The sequence below is a fragment of the Pyrgilauda ruficollis genome, unplaced genomic scaffold, assembly GCF_017590135.1.
Source record: "Pyrgilauda ruficollis isolate IOZ18807 unplaced genomic scaffold, ASM1759013v1 scaffold2, whole genome shotgun sequence".
Taxonomy (NCBI): domain Eukaryota; kingdom Metazoa; phylum Chordata; class Aves; order Passeriformes; family Passeridae; genus Pyrgilauda; species Pyrgilauda ruficollis.
In genome coordinates this window covers 17306231-17328710 of record NW_024519206.1, presented here as the reverse complement: position 1 = coordinate 17328710, position 22480 = coordinate 17306231, and positions in this window count along the sequence as shown.

Here is a 22480-nt window from a genome sequence, read left to right as displayed (position 1 = left end):
ACCCATTCTATGAAATATCACCTTCTTCTTTTCATACAAAAATGAACACATAAAAAATACCTTCTGCCTTTTTAATTAAATAAAAAATTAATAGCATAATTAGATAAACATAACTGAAATTTCACAAAAAATAGGAAAGGGAAGCTAGAGAGAAGTGATTAAACTTTTTTTAAAGCACAAAAAAAGGTGTCCAGTTAAACATCCTGAATGGCAGAACACCCATTAAAAACTAAAATATTAAAAGCTAAAACAAAAAATAAACTTAATGTCTAATAAACTTCCACCCTGGTCCATGATAAGCAAACAAACAGGTGGCTATGAATAAATGCAACCTCTTCCACCAGGCTTGTAGAGGATTATTTGGAAGGGAAATCAGTAGAGCTCATATGTGCAAACCTAAAATGGCTTTGAGTGCTGGGGATGAACTCAGCATGGGCACTGAGCCCCATGCAGCACAAATATCTGCTCCACAGCCTGTTTCAAAAGCCTGTGCCAGACCTCAGGTACTGGGTTTGGCCAGGACAGAGTAAATTTTCTGGGAGAGAGTTAATTTTTTAAACCGCAACAGATCATCACAGAAGAGCCCTTGATGTGTGGTTTCATTTTTTCTTCTGCCACTGTCCTCACAGTGGTGGCAGCAAAACTCTTCCCACCACTAGCCCAAAAGAATTTATCTGACAGTTGCAACTTGGTCACAGCACTTCCAGGAACCTGGGTGTCCATCCCAAATCCTTTCATAGATAGGAACCAACTTGAGCAGTAATGGTGAAAGATGAGGTGAGAGCAGATTATCAGAGGTTGTAGCTTGGGCTGAGTCTCCTACCCCATCACCAGGCAGCCCTTTACCTGAACTTTTACAAGCCTCAATGTGCTGCACAACATTAATAAAACTTTCCACTGCACAATGGCAAAGAGAAAACACTCTTGAGTTATTCACATATGGTGGTAGCACAGTTTTTTTCAATACCTCAGGTATTTTGTACAATCTAGGAAATACAAGTGCACCATAGCAGCTAAGACCTCTGAAGACACAAAGTACTTAAAGACTAAACTATGAAGAAATACGCATTCTAAATGAGTGCCCATTTCAAAAGCATTTTTCTTTTGCCACTTACTAAGGTTTGCAGAAACCTGCTGAAAGGATGTTTCTCTGTTACAACCTTTAACTCCGAGTTCTTAACCATACCATAGATCATAATATTGTCATTCTTCACTGTCACCACTGCGTCAGCAGCTGTTTTTGGTCTCACAAAAAAGGATTTGACCTTTGGGATGGACAGGAAGCTGAAGGAGCAACTTTCTGAAAAAATAGCCTCCTGTTTACATTTGCCTTGTTTAGCGAACAATTATCTTGGGAGACATAAGTAATAAGCATGTAAGTTTACATAAGCAGAAGTGTCATTTTGATAGCACTAAATATGAGTGCATGCCAAGCTGTCGGTAACAGTGCTAACTCTAAAATGCTGATCTGTATTTTACCAATAAACCCCACGAAAATGCACATGACAAGACCAACAGCACAGTCTGTCTGAATCTAACCCCCACCTATCACAATGAGGCTCATCAGCAATGACAGAGAAAACATCAGCTGCCATTATTTTATGGCAAAATTTTTTGTGGTGCTTGTTTACAATTGTATCTTTAATTCTGGTAAATTCAGACCACGTATTCTATGATTCTACCATCTAAATTAAGAGCACCAGCAAGCCTCAAACTATTCCATATATATGTCCTAAATATTCTCAAGTACTTTAGTTCTACTATAGTCAGCATTAACTTTTCTATATATATTTGTGTGCTGAAAATAAGTTTTTCATATGATTGAATCTGAGAAGCAGTAGGGTGAATTATATGAAATATAATATCTTATGAGTGTTAAATGTTATGTTACAGATAACTCATAATGGCAGAGACAAAGCAAGTCAGTTTTTTTAAAATCTTGTATTCTGCTGAAGTTATAATGCTATTTAAATATATCGCAAGTATTTACACTCATTGTCTAAAAAATCTTAGTTTTAATGAAGCACCACTTAATTTTCTGAGGTTTGAAAATATTAAAAAATCAAACATGAAGTATAATAGTTTTTCCCAACTTCGTATTTTACACTATCTTCACAGTGATATTTACTTTAAATATTTTAAAGGGCTGTAAAGGTGGAATGTACAATATCCAATCAGGAAACCTACCTCAAGAGCACCCCTGAGGGTGTACTTTAATAGTACAACAGAACACCATTTTATCTGCTTGGAAGAAAATACTACTGTTTAGAGTCCATATAGTCACAGTTTTATATGAGACCTAGAGAAAAACTACATACATTATGGAAGAGATTTACTGCTGTATGTGTGCATATCACTTACATTTGCATGTATTTAATATTCAGCAGGTTCTGTAGACCACCTCTACGCTGAGACTCAGTTCACTACAGGATAGTAATGACACTGACAACAAATTCATCCCCTGAGAGTACTCAGGCAACTTCTCTTAGTTACAGCAAAAGTCTCTTGAAATACCATCCTAGCTCAAGGGAAAATTTAGCTCTTTATTTACTTAAATTTTAACAAACAACTGGAACAAAGAGCACAATGCCAAGTACCCATGACTGTCACCACACCTCCCTGGGCAGCGTGTTCTCCTCTATGTCATCTCTAACATTACCAAATGTAAATGAAAGAAAACACCCAAACCCTCACTAGCCTATTTCATGATCCTGAAATGCAAAAAGAATAATTTTTGGCTTGCCATCTAAGGTGGGGAGAATACCTCATCAACCAACATACCCAAGGTGCTACAAAGCAAGATCATATGCAGTGTTCAGAAGTACCACAATGAGAAAAGAACACACACTTACCTGCTTTTAAACAGCTACTAACGACTCAAATTACAGAAAGCTCTGTCAGAAGACAGATATGCAAGTCATCTGCCACAGCTCAGCAAAATCCTGTGTGCAGGCTCTGTGGTCAGCGTGGTTGGTTTGTTTTTTTTTTTGATCCATTTCCAGCAAAAGATGGATTATGAAATATAATCCCTACATTTAAAAGTCCAATGGGATGGCTGTGATAACACTACCTGTCTTACTGCTTAACACAGACCATTGTTTTGGTTTCCCCTGCTTGGGCTTCTTTTCGCAGCACAGATGTCAGGAATATTTCTATTTAATATTTGGCATGCTTTTTTTCACTGAGGAAAATTAAAGGCCTCCACAGAGTTAACCAATGTAAGCTTTTTTACTTATAGAACTTGACTTCAACTTTCCATCTGTCTCAAGTTCATCCCCAATCAGTGTGCTGAGACAGCAAAAGACTATGGATTAACCATCCGTCTGAAGAAAGCTGAGATAATGTGCCATCCTACACTTGGGAGAGGATAAAGATCCAGCATGACGATCAATGCAGATGTACTCTCATAATGGATTTCACTTACTGGGATGAATTTTGTTTAAGCACTAGCCTTAGTGATCACTAAATCATTATTTAAAAGTAAAAAGTTCTATCTTGCCTTCAGCAAAGTACCACACTGAACCTGACACCAGCACAGTGTGAGATCCAACAGTCCTTCCCCACCCCACTTCTACTCAAGACTCAAGCCAACTCTCTTTTTCTCTTCCTTCTGCTCTCCAGTGGCCCTCAAGACCATCTCAGGGCATCCAGGTCACCCTGACACAGGTCTCCTTCCTCTCTTCACTGCAGCATGGTCACCATTGTCATTTCAGCCACGTCCACTGCCTTCCTCAACACCCTCCTCTCCGTCTGCTCCTGCTCTCTGCTCTCCCAAAACTTCTCAACATGTCATGCTGGGCTTTCTCCTTCTGCCTTTTCACGTTCTTGCATCTGCTTCTCCTGGTTTCACTTAGTCTTTTTTCTCTCCTCTAAGCTCAATTTTGTCCTCTTGTCATGTAACTGACTCCCTTTCATCACAAAATGGACAAAACCCCCCAAAAAACAAACAAAGCAATAAATAACCCTGTTCCTGGCAAGGTACTTGCTGCCATCTCATGTTTTTTTGGTCTGAGCTCCTTCTCCCAATGCAGGCCTTGTATTCTGACACCACAGTCCCTTTGAACACAAGGAGTATTTGCTGTGGGGTATTTGCACATGCCTAGCACAGAAAGGTCCTCCAGTACCAGCATCATTTCCTTACTCCAAAGGGCCAGTGCCAGGACACTACGATTTTAATGCAACTCATCCAAAGAGAACCTACATACTTTTTTTTTTTTTAATTTAAATATGTTTTCTAAACAACGAAACAAGTTGTTGTACCTGTTTGTAGGCACAACTGAGCATGCAAGGACATATGAAATCCACACAACTGTTGGACATAGGGGGTATTATTTAGCATATCAACAGGCTAGTCAAGTACAGGCATCTTGTACCCCAACATCATTCCAAGGGAGGTGAAGTAGAAAGCCACCTTGTGTTTTCAGCCTTAGGTAATGGACATCCAAGACTTTTAATTGCCTATCACAGGTTTATTTGTCTGATCCTACAAAAATATGAGCCCAACTCATTCCAGATGGGTGCCCAAATTTACATATGCAAGCACACAAATACGCTCCTGCACAGACCCACACTGCCCATCCAACAAGGAGCAGAGCAGACTCTTAAAGTATCTTTTCCACTTCTCTCCCACCTCACACACTGTTAAAAACTGGAACTTAATTTTAATTCATTGCATATTGTTCTGCAGAATAGTTTGTGGCAAATGAAAGCTGCTAGATAAAAACATTTCTCCTTCATTACTTTTCAACAAGTTCCCATTTGTATTCCTCTGTCCAGATGAAATGACACTGCAAGTCAGACTCACATGTTTGACAAGAAATGAGGTCATCTGGGACCTGAATTTGTCCTCTTACATAAGAAAAGGCCTAGTCACAGAATAAATAATAAGAAAATAAAAGTAACAATGCACATCCATAAACCAGTACGATAGTAGAATTGTGCAAGAGCGGTGGTTACTTGTCCCCCATAGAAAATGCAGTATAGTGAGCATTTAAAACAAAAGTTTAAAAAAAAATTAAAAAGTCAAAAAAAAGTAAAAGCTTGAACAGCAAAGGGAGACAGACAGATGAAGGAAAGAAAACATCCTGGCCACTATGACACCAGCCTCAACGTCTGCAGTTGCTGAGAAACAGAATTTATTAAGGCAAAGTGAATCCTCAGGGTGAAAACAAGTTCGAAACATACTTCAGCCTAAAGAAAACAGGATGCTTCTCAAGCAAGGAAAGCAGCTTATACTTCAGAGAACAAAAACAACTGTATTAATTTGTCTTAGTTGCCAAGTGTCATAAATAGAGCCCCTCCAACTTTAATTAGCTGTTAAAAATATTCACATTTAAAATAGCTTTATCTCTACTTAATTAATTATTTGTTGCTTATAGCCCTTTGTTTTCTCCCTTTTGAACTTGAAAAAAGCACCAATATGTTTCTCTTTGCTCAAGAGAGTATGAGAAATAGATGCTCAGAAGGTAGGTGTTTCCCCATCCTCTCAGCCTTTTATTCAGACTCACTGAAAAGAATCTTCTGCTATGGCTGAGCCCTTGGCTGAAAAGACTTTAAAAGTTGTACTGTCACATCTTTTAAAAATACATGTACTATAATTAGCAAGTTATCAAAAAAATCATGGTAATACTTTTAACAGGCACATACCACATACATCTGAGGACTAGCTGAAGACAGATTTGGGCCAAGACAGAGTAAAATATTGGCTGGGGAGAAGAATCACTCCAGCACCACCACTCTGTAGCCACTTTGTACATGACTAGAACATTCAGGTGGGATGCTGCTTCTCCAGTGTGTCCAAGAAGCACGTCCACCACCTTTTTTTCCATGTGACCATCTCTGCAGTGCTCTCTTTCCCACACAAACCCCACTGGGGCTCTTCCTCACCAGCCAGGTGCCAGATTGCTGCAACACACCTGCACAGAGACAGTGGCCCCAAGAGCAGATGGCTCCTGCTTAGAGAGTGGCTTGTGTGAGATGCCAGCAGTGTTGATGATCAAGATCTGCTGGCTGCCAGCGAATTTCCAAACAAAATGTCACGCTTTTGGTCCACCTTGACTGGTGCTATACATCTGCAGCACTATTTCTTTCCATTTCCTTTTCTTCTCTTCTCCCCCACATTCTTACCACCCCTCCAGCCCCCCCACCCCTGCAATCAATCAGTAGTCCTAACCTGGAAACTGCTTGCTGTGAATTGAATGGAGATGCTGGTAGGATATGATCCCATCCAGTATCAAGTTTGTAATTCCTTGGATGCTTTGACTATTAAACTCTCCATTTGTGAGTACTCAAAGCATGCTGCAAGGTCAGTCTCACTTTCTACTCTGAAGACTGGGAATTTTTCAAGCTAATTTTGTTGCCACTGAATATCTGTCATAGAGAGATGAGCAGTTCCTTCTATTTCACTGTTCTCTGTACCACGTATTAATTACAGGAAGGGCATCCAGAACACAGCTTTGGTCTCCTTAATGGCTTTTAGAAATCTAAACACATGAAAACAAACATCGGATTTTGTTCTGTACGTAATCCTTACCAGCTGTGACTGAGCTTTATATAAACTAGGCTATTTGATAGACTTCCTTAATGAGAATTGCCTTGTAGTGTGAATCATCTGAGGAGGTAGAACAAAAAGCAAAATTTACTTTCTCTGTGCTGTGGTGTCATCACTTAGAAAAGGAATCAACAGAGCGATTAATTATTTTTACACATGCACTCTCATCTGAAGGACCGGCATGATCTAGTACCAGACAGGTAACTGTACAAGTCTGGAAATTCACAGATGTGCAGCATATTTATGGAAACAATCCAAAGACATTTGGCTTTGGGGGAGGTGGGAGAGGGAAGACCACCAAAACACTTTGGTCTTCTTTCTGAAGATTTGCTGTGTGCCCACCTGACCACATGTTTTATTTCTTTAATAAAAACAGAATCTTAACCCTGGAAAATTACAAGATTTGATACGGAAAGCTTCAGCTACAGGAGTTGCAGCTGTGGACACAGAAAGCAAACTATGAAGCAAAAGTAAAACACTCATTAGGCCAGGAAACAAACTATCTGTGTGAGATGCCCAAAGACCAAAAGGCAGATGCTTTCTCATTAATATCCAAGCAGTGCTTACCACATCCTGATCCAACTCTAAAACCAAACATGAGGTACCACGCTCTGGACATGCACGCACCAGAGTTTCATTCTCCAAACATGAAGAACATCCCCCATATCCCTTCACTGACATGTCAGGAACATGTTCTCCTGACCTAGTGGGTGGCAAGAGGTGGGGGCCACGGACAATGTACATGGACTGCAGCAGGATCTGCTCCCTAAGCAAGGAAGAACGCGGCTCTACCTTCAGCCACTCTAGGGTGGATATTATCTGTGTCACGTGTGAGACTGAGCAACAGGGGTTGGATCTGGAAGCAATGGCAGCTCAATGGAAGCGCAATGAGAGAAATACGAAGTTACACCAGACAAGACTTCCAGCAAACGAGGGGGCAGTGCTGACTTTGAATGAGGAGTGATGGAGCTTCATTTCCTTAACTCTGTCAAGAGGGATGAGGAAAAAAAAAAAAAGGAAAACAACCCCCACCTCCCTCCATATACCTTCCAGTCTTAAAAAGCCACCTGAAAAGGAAGTTGATTTTACTTCCTATTGGAAAATTCAGGTGTGTCCTTTCATGATTACTAAATGTGGAATGGTGGAAACCTCAGAAGATGATTTGCCTCTCTCACCTACTGTTCTACTAGTGGAAGATGGCAGGAAGGGTGGAACTAGATTTTCTTTATGGTCCCTTTCAAACCAAACCATTCTGTGATTCTATTTGACAAAGAAACACATGTTTTTATTTTACTTTAACTTATTTAAAACAGAGATCTAGAATCCCCAAGTTAAAAGAAATCACTTTACCTAGCAGGAGCATCAGATGACTCCTTCTTCCATTACTGATGCCAACTACAACATGGAGGGCAAAAATGGCCAAGCCGTGAAAAACAGCTTATTTTTTCCAGCCTACCAATGGCTTTTGTGCATTTTTCCACAGTACAGAAGCTTGAACAGACAAGACTCATTCCCAAAGTCCTTCTCAGCCATGCTACAGATGAAAAAAGATTTTCCAGTAGGTTATTTAATCCATGGCCCACCTATAATTACTCATGCACAGGAAGAGAAACTTCTAGTTTCAGGCTTCTGAAAGCAGATTAATGAAAGTGCCTTTGTTTGTGGGGAAAGGGAGCAGGGCAACTTGCTTAAAACAGTACATTTTTGCCATATGTAGGTAGAAAATAAACCCATCCATCAAGGATATATTAAAAATAGATGAAAACTGGCTCCAGACATAAGATTACTTGGTGAAAATGCCAGAATAATGGACGTGGAATTTTTATTCGATCAACTCTGAACAACAGGGGAGATTAGTTTATGCAAACTCCACAGAACAAGGCTTTATTTCAGAAAGTAATCCTTCACTTTAGCCAAGATTTTGTTTGCTCAGAGACACAATGGAACAGGAAAAAAAAAAGAAAGAAAATATCTGGCATACAGAAAGACAAGCCTGTGTACTGCACTTAGAAACAATTAAAGATGTGCTTTGCACCAGAGTAAAGCTTTTAACTACTGGAATAGGCAGAGCCAAATCTCATATTTTGTGCATACAGTTTAAACTGCCAAACAGGGTTTATGTACCGATTAGTGGAGATTATGTAGAGTGGTACAGCAATTTTTTAAAAAATACAATATTATTACAAAGAACCCCCAGAGGTTCATATGAAGATGGTCTCTATTTCATAGACAGTAAAATCACTGAGGCATATCATCACAGCAATGACTTACTACTCCTGAAGGAGCCAAGGGAGTCAAGCTCAGGGCTGTTAAGGCAGGGAACAACCCTCCCCTGCAACTGAACAAGCGAAAAACCAGTTTACAGCTCATATCAGGTTTTTACTGGACTTTGACTGAGGTCTTAACACATCTGCATCGCCTGTCAGCTTCATCCAGCTTTCTAAGGAATTAGGACAAATTAAAAACACCTAAAATGTTTAATTTAGGAAGTCTTTACTTCTTGTCACTCTAGTAACGCCACTGGTGGGTGTAAATCTTCTACCAGGCTTTTGGGAAAAGTCACTTTCACAACCCTACCACGTGCAAGGGACAATATTACACACTGGATCATGCCCTTCTGACATTCAAGTTGGGATGTCTCAGGCCTTACTTCAGTGTATGGTCAGTGTTTTGATCAACGTAAGGCTATTTATCTTCACTACAAACACAAACACTTACATCACTTAACAGCTCTAAGAATTTCTTTTCAATAATCTTCATTTTGTAAAACACATTTAACATGATTAAAAGGCAACAGCAGGACAAGAGCACTATAATATAAATGTAACTTGATTTTAGCAGTACATCCAAAGTGGAAACCACTGCATGTTTATGAGAAAACAAACACATTTTTCAGTAACAGCCCTTCTCTATACTTTGATACCAACAGGGAAAACTGAGGTGTTTTTTTGTGGACATCAACAGCAATGCCAGGATTACTCATTACTTCACCAAATACTGTCATGCATGGATGTTACCTGGATCATGTCCCACCTCACCTAAAGCAGGCAGACCACTGCTGTGTGCACTCTGAGTGTCCTTGGCACATCACCCTGTGCAATACAAAGGCACAGACGCACATCCTAGCAAGGACCGTGTGCTGTGCATGCAGTATACTCCTCATTGCCATGTTTTCTCCCATTCCTCCATGCACTCCAGGAAAACTCCTTGGAATATCCTGTTCTCCTGCTTCTCACCTCATCTTACCACCATCCACTAACCACACAGGCAAACCTGCAAGGGAAGCAAGACCAAACTGCATTTTATGAAAATACTCCCTGAAGGCAGTTGCCTATCTCCACTCCATACCTACTTTTGGGTGCAAACTCCACAGGCTCTCCAGACCCTGCTCCCACACAGAGAGGGCTTCTGAACCCCACAGAATGAGGATCAGTACTCTCAGCTTGGCACAGAACATGCAGGTAATGCTTTCAGTTGGCACAACAGCTCAACAACACTCTGTTTAAGTATGTACAAAACTTATCTGTGTCTCTGTGTTCTATCTCCAACCTGAAAAAGAAATTTATCATCAATGAAGTACACAATTTATGTAGCTGATGGTACAACGCACAGCAAAGTCCTCACAAAGAAGGCAAGCACCCTCTTTGACCAGGAGATTGCACAGATTACAAATTAAAAACACGACTCAGTTCTACCATTGCTGCTACTGACTCATTGCCAAAGCAGAAAAGAAAGAAAAGGTTATTTTGGGAGGGGTACAACATGCTGACAGGACAAATCTAGACCTCGGGATTATCCTGGTGATAGACTGAAGAAATTTCTCTGGACTACCGACTGAGAAAGCCTCCTTGAGTGAAGCTGCCCTGAAGAAAAAAACATCCCTGAGCAAAGGGATAACAGGCAGAAATGAAAGATGCAAGAAGCCAACAATAAAGATAAAAAATTGTTTGCCAATTACTACTATTTTTTTTTTGGAGCTGGCTGCAAAGAAAAGCAGCCCAAGCCAACCACACTGTCTTGGAAGAGATCTCTTTCCAGTCTAGGTACCAAGTTATAACACAGTTTTCAGTAACTCCTTATTTCTTTGGCGCATCCAAAGAAGGACTAACAGGAAAATGTGCTTTTTGTTTTGCCCTCTCTCCTTCTCCAAATTATTAATATTCTTCTAATGCAGGAGACTTTACATCACTTTCAAAGAGAAAAATTCAATTATGTCTATCATTCTGATGACAGGAAAATGCCGTGCTGAAGCCGCCAAGAAATAAAGTGCATGGTAAAATCATTCTGAAGATAAGCAAATGTTTAAGCCCAGCCCTGTCCCAGAAGGAAGAAGCAGGACACCCTGGAGAGCTGCTGTTACCTTCCCTGCCCTGGCTGGCAGGACCACTGTCCAGGTGCCCTTTGCACCAAGAGAGCTGGCCCTCATCTAGCCACAATGAGCTCAAGATGCTGAAATAATTTCAAGCAAGATTTTCCCTACTCACAAATTTAGAAAAGCAACTCCCAAACCTGAAGGATTTCTCCATTTGAAACACACCTTTGGGTCCATACTTTTTCTACAATAATGAGTTCAAACAGAATTAGATCTCAAGCAAAAAAACACTGGAGCTCTTTAGACAGTGGAAAACGAAGAAAATAGACATCACACGAAATAAACTGCTGGGCTCTGTGTTGCAGTGGACTATAAGGCAAGGAAGAGAAACGCTGTCAAACTTGAAGGGAAAAGGGCATCAGGCAGGTAATAGCACTATTTACAGAAAAACTCCATTTATAGAGATGCTAGCAAAAAAGGGGAGCAAGTGCCTAAAACAAAGAGTCCTTATTGGCCTGAAGAAAAGCACACTCACATCAATGTCAGCCACCAAACGGGCTGCAAGGAGTTTGTGTCGGGCCCTATTGAAGACTCCACAGTAGAAGGAACAAGGAAAGAGGCTGCTCTTCCACTTCAGTTGAAATTTTTTCCCTGGTCACAGCAACACCCCGTTTTATTCAGTCTGCAGATCAAATGTTTGCTAAATAAAGTTAATTGAAAAATTAAAGTATGCAAACATATAGCCCAAAAAGCTTATAGGACAAATACTGGGGTTATTGAACACATGAATAACAAATTTCCATAAAAATACATGAAGAACAGAAGAGTCAGTTTCAAAATTCCAGTAGTTCTCCATATGTGCCTAAGAAAGTGCATAGAAAATAAAATGTAAATATTTTATGTATTGTTAGCAGAGGCAGTTGTGACTGGCTTTATAACTGCTTAGCTTCTTATCCTGCATAATATCTGAAATATTGTTTACCTTCAAGTCACTGACCTATGAAAATACCAGAAGAAAGCAAAGACAGTGTTTTTAACTATAATTCAAAATTTGAATTATGAAACTAGAAGTGGTAATATGCCTTTTAAAAGTTAACTATATGGATTTAGAGCTACTTCATAAGCCTGTTCACAACTCTTCAATAATTTGTCTCCTAGTGCTTCTCTTCCTTGATGCTGAAATTAACTTTTTTTCCTTTCTATTCTGATTTCCAGCAATTGAATCTGCTTCACACATCAATGTTAGCATTCCTATGAAAAATTTTCCTAACTGACAAACCTGCTGTGGGTAAAACAATGATGAGATAAATTCAGATTTCCCTCTGAGCAAAAAGGTTTCAGGGCAATATTCCCATTAAACGATGATGAATTATAGTGAAACTTTGTGTATGAACACTGGGATGAATATGAAATGAGATCAGCTTTGTTAAAGTCACCACAATAAATATAAGATGAATCAATGAATACTGGGCAATTACTGCTGAGCCTTTTAAAGCTGTCCTACTGCAAATGCACTGCAGGGACTAGAAAGATACCCAGACTTGCTATTGCTGCAAACAGGCAGTGCCAATACTGACTGTGGAGAAAAATGCTCTACAAGTCACACCTTGGAAAGGGAAACCAGTGGTGGCCACAAAAATGCTTAGGATAATGAAGGCACAGCCACCACTCCATCACAGCAGTCATCCAACCAGGCAGCAGGATCTGAACCATGAACTCCATGCCATGAACTCGCACAGCCACCACTCCATCACAGCAGTCATCCAACCAGGCAGCAGAAATGGCATGGAGTTCAATCTCCCCAAAATGTGAACTTGAAGACAATTTACTACTAAACTTATGGCTTAGGCGTGAGCCTATGCACAGGTCAAAAGTAGAGAGACTGAGCTCTGGAGAGCATACTCATCACTAAAAAGAACACAAACCATGGCAACTATCTTTTTAGAAGTTCAGCCTTGGAGGGAATCACCTTTGCTGCTCTCACGCCAAGAGGGTACCCTGCTCTGTTCAACATTTTGGTCTGGCTCAAATGGGTTTCCTTTATCCCCAAAGACCCTTCTTACCACATAAGTAGCTCACCACTTTCAACTCTGCAAACAAAAATTTTTTAGGTGATCACGATCCCCCTAAAACTGCGCGGTGGAGCAGTTCAGTGCCATACCACAGCACATGAGGCAGGCACCAATAAATTCACTCTGCTGAAACTACTGCTGTAAGATGACAACCAGGCAGAAAAATACCTAAGTAATATTTGGCTGCTAGCAGAGAGAGAACACAAAAAAAAAAAGGAAAAAGAAAGGGCTGTGGAAAACCAGATGAAAATCAACACTGCGAGCTACTGGCTTGAAAATAAACCAGCTTTCCCCCCGCCAGCAGCAGCAGCAGCAGCGTACTTGCAAGTCACCGAGATCTCACTAAGGCTGAAGATTTGTTCCTTGCGGTGCTGTGACCCATCATCCCATAGTTCAGCGAGGAACCAAGTAGCTGGGTCATGCGATGGGCAGATGCACGTGGGAGAGAAACCCTCGGGCTGCCGGAGCTGCTCTGGCTCCCGGAGTCCCCTCTGTGACCAGCGAAGCACAGCAGCACTCCCGCCCCGAGCTGCTGCAGCCCGGGGAGCAGGGGCAGCCTGAAACCTGGGCTTATAACCTCGTTTGGATGGATACCTGACACACTGAAAAAGTCAGGTCTTTAAAAAAAAAAAACACAAAAAACACCCCTTTAAAATGTTAAATTTACATGTGCACCACACAAACAATGTAGAGAGACAGAAGCACATTCTTTCTCCTTTCAAACTAAACGTCACATAACTTGTTTTGTTAAAGCCATGCCCTAATTTGATGGATGGGGAAACTGACTCCCTCTGTCCTGTAAAAAAATGAAAAAGACAAAAAAGAAAAAGAAATTAATACTAATAATCCAGAGGATTAGGGCTCAGAGGTCAGTGCATAACCTTTTAATGAGCAAGGTATTTAAAGACTGATGACACAGTATATTTTTATTCTTCAGTAATTCAGTACAGAAGTTTACATTGATTGCTTAAAAGGCCATTTGATTTTATTTCCCATATTTAATTGTTCTTAGTGCCCAATAAATGGGTGACTGAAGAAAGTAAAGGATAATTTTATTCTTCTCGTATCATTAAAAATACTGTCAGCCCAACTCCCTCATTCACACGCCCTCTGCATGCCCTTCATGTTTGCACAAAACCATGCGGATTATCTGTTTTTCATTACCACCAAACCCGAAACCCCCACAGTGCTCAGGCACTCTAACCTGAATTAAATGTCTCACAGGTGCATGAACAAAAAAGGAGGTATTTTACCATTCCAAAGCAGAACTTTATTAATATGACAAAGAAAAACCATAAGGCTGGCACAATGGAATTTTGTTTTACCTCAGAATTTATATGTTCAATGAAAAACGGCTGCCTGCTAAGTCCTTATGTCTTGTCATGGCTTGGACCTCTTTAGATCCTGCTCATTGAGCAAGAGCTGCAGGTCCTCAGACCAGGAAAACATGCATTTAAACACATGGCTTAGCTATATGCCTAAAGTTCAGCACAGGCTTAAATTGGCTCATCATCTGCTCATCTTTCTCCTTGTCAACAGAGAACAAATGTGAAAGACATAGGAAGGGTTCTCTCACCTATCCAGTATTTGTTGTATCTCACAACAGAGTTAAATTATGCCACTCAGTGAACATTGTGACAACTTCCTAAGTACAAAGTTATTTTTTGCTTTCCACGAATTATAGAGTTATCTGGACGATACGCACAATTCCTGGGTTGCTATTTATGCAACACCCAGACACTGTGGGTACTTGCTGAGCCCACCTACATACTTGCACAATTCCAACTCACCAGAAGCTGAAACAAAAAAACCCTGTCATTTTTTAGTTTCTCTCTTCAGCATTTCTGTGATGTAAGAAATTATTATCACCATTTTCCATCCAGGCAGCTGAGGTACAAAGAAATATGGTTTGGATTTGCAAACGGTTCTGAGGAAGTTTAAAGCCCAGATCACCTTATCTTAATTCCTAACATGTTAGCCTTACTTTCAACAAACTCAGAAGGTGAAACTGTTAATGCCATTGAACTCAACAGGATATTTTACAATGATTTCAACAGTGTAAGAATTTCGTCTTCTAATGCCAGAAAGATTTTTATCTAAATAAAATCTGGGACTTTTTCTTTATAGCAATTCACAATATTTTATCACACACCACTGAATTACTGAAAAGTTAACTTGATTCACTACTTCATTAAAGCAAATCTCCCCCAGTGGAAAATACAGATTCCTAACAAAAAAAAAAAAAAAAAAGTACGTAGCATACAACAAGTTTCACCAAAACACATACATGCACATAAAAGGCAATTTTTAAAAGTTATTTTCATGTACCATTCAATATTGATGATCTCAAAGATCATCCCTGTAGAAAGGAATATTGAAACATTAACAAAAAAGGAAATAGCATAAAATATCTTTTGAAAGATAACCATGTAGAGTTTTTGAAATGCAATCACATAGTTGAACTAGGACAATTTATATTGGATCTGTAATCTACTTAAGTATTTATTGATTGACACCATGACAAAATAACTGTTGCCCTAATAGGATTCACATTCAACATTTTTTAGGTTTTCCAAATAGTTCACATGGTACATTTACATATAAATCAATTAATATTGACTGATTGATCAATATATGCACAGTATGAAAAAGAGTTTTGGCGGCTTTATGTTCTCCGCAGAGCAGCTTTACCTACTGATGATTAATTTTAATTTGCTTTAAAGGATTCTATTGCACTGAAACTTTAATTAAAAACGAAATGAGATAGTCTATAAAGTCTGCATAGCATCAATTACCTAGACTTGATATCCTGCACTTCGCCTACCCTCTGTACATATGGTTTCTGTTAAAATAATTGGAAAGCACTTCTGAACAATGTCACCCACACATCTATTCTAAGAGTGAGAGGATATATTACCATTAAACGTCACTAATATTAATAAAGAAACAATTAATTCTTCATTATCTATTTCTAAAATACACCATCAGACTCCTTCAGTTCAAACACAAATAAAATGTTACACATGCCTGTCAGTGAAATGGGTAATCATCATCGTTGTTGTAATTTATACTGCTTTCTGTTGTAAGTCTAATGCCTCATTTATTTATAAGGCTTTTCGGCTGACATTATAAATAGCCTCTTTGAAATATTAAAAAAAAAAAACAACAACTAGCTCTTATTAAGCAAACTCACATACTTCCTGTCAACTCTTTCCTTATAAAATGTTGATTTTAATTCACACTGCACATTTTTTGGTGAACAGGCAACATTTATGTTTATAAATGTTACTGTTTCATTAAATTAATATGTTTCATTAAAATAAAATGTTACTGTTTCATTAAAATAATACTGTTTCATGCAAAATAATATTTTCCACTGATTCATGTATGTATATAAAAAATATGTGTTAAGCAGATTAATCTTAATCCCAAACTAAGAAAATCCATCCAGAAAATTATTTGAAAACTGCTAGTAAGTCTGCTCAGCAGCTAGTCTGATTTAAAGACCAACCCTACCAATGCTGTTTTGGATCAGGGACAAGAACAGTTCAATGTTTTAATTATTGAAAGAGCATGGAATTGTCACAGTCCTACTCAGCTGCAGCCCGTATCAGGTTACAAGCCTCTGTGGTGTCTCTGGCACACTGCCTGGACTATTTACTGCTATTTGTAAATTAGACACTTGTGTAGGAATGTCAATTTTAAATATCTTTGTTTAAACGAGCCTGATAAGAGATGACCAGATATCCATTTTATATGACCACTAAATAATTGCATCACATGCATCCAGCTTGTGAATTTTACAGGACAGCTAATGACAACCTACAAGGTAGCTTGCGAATTCAACATTAAAAAGAATAAAGCCATCAAAAACAATAAAAAGCATACTCTATAAAGCTGTAACAACAAAAACACCAAAAAAGTCAACTACCATCCATAACAAGAGCAATCTCTGAGCTCTCCGTTTCTGAGAGTAATGGAGAGTCTAAGGTGCCCCTATCAATCCTTCTAATACAGCTCCGGCAATTATTTTCCATACTCTACATCAGTAAGTTAAAATATGTTTCCAATGCCTAACACAGCAGTCATTAAAGTTTCCCCTGGTTCAATCAGCATAACTAATGAGGCCACATAATAACAGAATGCAATCTCTAATGAAAAGCCCAACAAAGTCTCCCTGCTACAATACTGCTCGTGATTTAGTATTCTCAACTTGTCCATCCTCCATCTTTTACTCTGTGGATATTATCACCACTCAGAAAATTACATTTCAATGAACTTGTCAGGAAATAAGTAATAAATTAATCAGGCAGCATAAACCAATTACACTCATTTTCTGTGTGTTTTCTCCCAGGCCCCACGCACGAATGCAGTAGTGGCCGCACGGGTTATTCCTGCTGACTGCTCAGAAAGGCTGCAGGCTGTGAGCAGGAATGCTCCTGGAAGGAGGGGGAAGGCATCTTTGCTCTGCTGAAGCCATCACAAGTACCGTTGATGCCAGAGGACATTCAGCACCAAAACACTGCTATTTTTTAATTATTTTTCTTTTTTTTAAAGTATATACAAATATCTACACAAAACTGAACCAGTTCAGGAACTTTGAAAAGTATCACAAAATACCCAATGTGAAAACTTCCAGCACCTCAGTAGATTTGCAAGTGTGGCCCTGTCTATTTCTAGTTGTCAGTAGTGACAAAGAAAGGTGCCTACGAGACTTAAGTTGTTGCTGTTATGAGTATTTCAAAGTCACATTTGGGAGTACCCAAAGCAATTTATGCCAATGGCTGTGGCTAAACTGAGGGAACTGAGAGAGTACTCAGCGGATCCCAGCACTGCTTAGGCAGCACCCAGCTGTAAGGCAATTCCACTCTTCCCTCCTACTGCTAGAAAAACCTTTAATACTGATGATGTTACTTCTAAACTTGGGAAATGAGCAACAGGACCATGTGAAATAGCAGTCAAGAGCTCCCATGCTAACAGATTCAAACTGGACACTTCTTGCTCCAGGCTATGTGAAAATTTGGGAAGAGCAGCACACTGGTTTAGCGCCTCTTGTTTAAGGCATGATGTCCATCTTCACAAGCAAGAGAACCAGAAAGATTTTTTTCTTTTTAACAAATAAAGCTCAGATGCTGAAGCGCAAGGCACACTCTGCCATGGCACAAAATTTCACAGCAAATTATTCAGATGCAAAATCTGAACAACACAGGCTTGTGGTCCTATAGCAGTGAGCCCAGGCAACACAAAATGGCACAGAAACTCCTTGTTTAACCAGGAATGTGAGTCCACCCATTTACTGCCTTCAAATGGATTTAGCAGGACTCCAAACAGATGCACTTTCAAACAGCAAGTTTCTACCTTGATATATAATGAAGATTTTATGCATGCAAACACACTTTTTCCATGTATTAAATATTTCAATGAACTCTTAAACTTAGTCCTGCAAGAGTAATTATACAATCATCATGCACCTGCCAGACTCTAGACCCTCACAGGGCACCGACGTCCTCTTTGTGAATATTGTCTGTGCTCTGTCTCAGCTGGGAAAAGATCCAAGTGGGTTAAGCTTCGGGAGCTCATTGTCACTGCCTTCTTGAAGGCTGAATATTGTTTAACCTTTCCTCTGCAGTCTGCATAAAATTCCTAGAGGGCAGATTGAGACTTATATGGGCAAATTAAAAGTGGGATTTATTAAGACTGGAATAAAATAAATTAAAATAAAATAAAATAAAATAAAATAAAATAAAATAAAATAAAATAAAATAAAATAAAATAAAATATGTCACGATGCATGTAACCTCATATTGGCATGAGGTAGGCCAGAAGTGCAGTAAAAAATTAAGTTACAGCATTTAAAAAAAAAATTATCTACCAAGCACTCTTGCCACCAAGCTAGCTGCCAAAGTAATAACCCTTCACGACTTTCACAATTATTTTCTTTTCTTCATTTATCCTCACAGCAGACAGCTCCTACCAAGAAGTCATGTGCTCTCATACTCTTCCCTATACTAATTTCAAAGTGCATTTATCTACCTTAATAGTTTCAGATCCTCTTTTTTTTCCTTGATTGCCCATTTTATGTTATCATCCTAAACACTTTTTTAAAGGTAGAACCCAAAAAGCTCATAAATTCACAGCACCGGTCAAGGGCATGAGAAACTGAACCAGACGTTGTACTTTTCACCTCCACTTCCAACAGCATGGAATAATGCTCACAAAACAGGATTATTTGAGCCTGTTCAGGTACTGATAGCAGTAAAAATGGAGCAACACTGGCTGGTTTGGAGATAGGCTCTGCTGTGTTCAAGTCTTTGCCCATGGCACACTTTCTCCATGGCTCAGGAAAACCAGACAGGCCAAAGGTCATCCTTTGCCCACTTTTGGTGAAGCCAAATCTCTGACCGCAGTACAGTTATCCCTACAGACAGCACATCTGACACGTGCATCGTGCTGCCAGCAAAATACAATGGAAAAAGTGGAACAGGTAATCCCATTCTGTTAATAGAAACAAAAATGGATCAGTAGCACCCACACATCCCTACAAAGACTGGAGGAGGCAACCCCACCATGCACCATGGTGACAGTGTCAGTGGCTGCATTTTCAGTTTTTTGCTGCTTTGCAGTAGGTTTTTCCCAACATCTTCCAACAGCAGCCAGCCCCACAGCCCCAGCAGGATTTAGAGAAACTCTGCTGCTCAAACCTTTAACCCAGTTCCCTGCAACCACAAGCAGGAAAGCTTCAGCAAGCCAATGGGTCTAATGCAGAGAGAAAAAGTGCTCACAAACCAGTGAACACTCTGCAGCACAAGTTCATTTTGCTATCCCTGGTTCATCTCCATGCCACAGTGCAACAGCCTCTTTAAGTAAATCTCTTTTCTCATGTGTTTAATTTCCTTGTATTATCCCAACTGCATCACAATGGGTCATGCTAAATGATTTCTCTTCATTTTCTTCTTTTGGTTCTGTACATTTTCATATACTTCAAAACCAGTGAGGTACTTCTTGTGCCCCATCCTCTCAGCCTCCATTGGCAAATTTTTAAGTCTTTCAAATTTGTGCTGTGAGTTCATACTTCCAGCACCTGAAGTTTGTTTAGTTCATTAGCTTTCAGAGTGTAAGCATTCTGGTGTCAAATGCTGTATCTTACCTTCCAAAGGAGGATAGAACTCCAGTTACACTCACTTCAGGGTTTTTCTATTCTGGGAAACAAAGCAAAACAAACAAAAACAAACAAATGCACTATATTCCCCAGTTGCCCTTAATTTGACTTCACTATGGTCCACATTAACAGAAACAGCAGCTAAACTGTCTTTGAAACTTTATTCACCATAGCCAGAAAAAAAAAGAAGGAAAAAAAGACTGGTGAAATGCCTTTAAAACATGCTTTAATCTAGCTGGAATGCCATAAATTGCTTCCAGATGTGCTCCATACAAAAGTCAATCATAGCTATTTATACTGACACTCTACAGTCCAAACAATCTGAATCCAAATGCCATGTCTCTGCTACAATAAAGCTATAAATGTCAGTCTTGTTGAATCTGGAGAGGTGTTGAAGAGTTCATGCTAGTTTGCTTTCTCGGCTATTTGTTAGCCAGCAATTATTTTTAAAAAAGAGGGGAAACAAAAAGGAAAGGAAACAAAAAGAAACTTTTAAAATAGGTCCTTTCCTTACTGAGCTGTTCTTACAGCACACCTGACACCTTCCAATCATGACCTTGAAAGTGCCACAGGTTACAAGTTGAAATTCATTTCATAAGTTAGAAAAATGTAGTGCTTAGGCTCTGAGCCAAGAATAACTGAAGGGCTTGGCAAGGCTCCCATGCCCTCCCCGAGAACGAACACACACGTAGTACACCTGGGACTAAATGAACTGGAGTACAGTAAAATGACACACTGACTGCAATAATACTTCTATTCAAAAATCTTCCAGGGTACTGGGGGAAAAAAAAATAATTCTTGCTGTACGGAAAAAAAAAAAAAAAGTTTGGAAACTGTACCCTCATCTGTTGTTTTGCATGCAACACACAGCCATTAGAATCAAAGTAGTCTTCACCTGGGAAAGCTGAATAACCAGCATTTAAATGAAGAGATGACCTATGGAGTTATTCCACACTGTTTCAGGGAAATATATTATTTTTGTGTAATCTCCACAGAATTTTCTCGTTCATTTTTATAGACTTCATTAAGACCCTTTTCCCTCTCCTGCAAAAGTGCACCTGCAGTTCAATTTATGTATAAATGTTCATAGTTTTAATTCTGGATTTTTGTAAGTGAAAGACAACAGGGAATTTTCTTATCATTGCTTGCAGATTAGGGATTTAAAACATTTCAGAAAAATCACAACATGTAATGACTTTAATCTTCAGTTCCCTGACTTTTTATTTCCCTTGATGTTTGCCTCCTACTCCAAAGATTTCCTGTGCCTTCCCTCAGTTTCTTACCTTTTTCCAAGTCCAGAGGACCATCCCTGAAACGGAGCTGAAAAATATTCCTCCCTCCCAGGTTAAGCTGTAGCATGGACTGCCATTTTTAACACATGTTGAGAGAAAAAGTCAGAAAATGCACATTGAAAGGATGAAATTTTGGTCTAAAACTTTGAGAGAAGGGAAGCAAACTGTACAAGACACAGTATTTCAAGATTCAAACTCTGTGTGTGAGTACATATATATACTAAAAAAAATATAGAACACTTTAGAACAAGATTTGTCTTCTCAGTTCAACTTACTGGAAAACTTCAGTTTTTAATAAATCTCTTCAGTCAGAGGTTATACAAATGACTACAGGAGCAGCAAACATAATACCTGTATTTAAGGACGGGGGAGGAACCTATCTAGTGAACTACTGAGCTATCAGTCTGGCCCAAACATTAAGCCAGGTTTTGTAACCTATTTTGAAGGAATGTAATTTCTGTGTAATTGTAGGGGGTTGGAGCAGAGATAAGCAACAGAGAGGCAGAGAAGCTCTTCAAGTTAAAAGACAATTCTGGCATAAGAAGAAAAGATTAAGGCTTGGCCGTGAATCCACTAAGAATTGAATGAATTCACAAGCACGTGCCTAATGATGAGGAGGGCAAGATGCTCCAGCCACTGTCCCATGGGAATGAGATGGAGGAAAGCCCTACCACATGGGAGGCTGAGAAATTTACACGACTTCAGTATCCAGCAACAGCAGGGGATAAAAGTTGGTGATGCACAAGCTGCCTTCCTCTCCTGTATCAGCCTACATTCATGTATCTATCTTTATTCCCGGCTGCTATCAAACACTGAGGAGATTTCTTTGCATTGGTTCTCCAGATAAAGACATTTGAGTCTTGTGAGAAAACCTTGGGGGCTGCTAAAGCCATAAGTAGAGGGTACCAATACCATTTTTCATTAACATTTCTCCATCAGTGTATTTCTTCCTTTTCTTCCACCCCTGCAGTGATACCAACCTTCAAAAACCTCGTCCCTCCATGAACCTTACTTCACAAAACACCGTGTTACTGTATATCCTCATACGATCAAAATTTATACAGGAAGTCCTTCTCACATCCTACCTCACTGTAA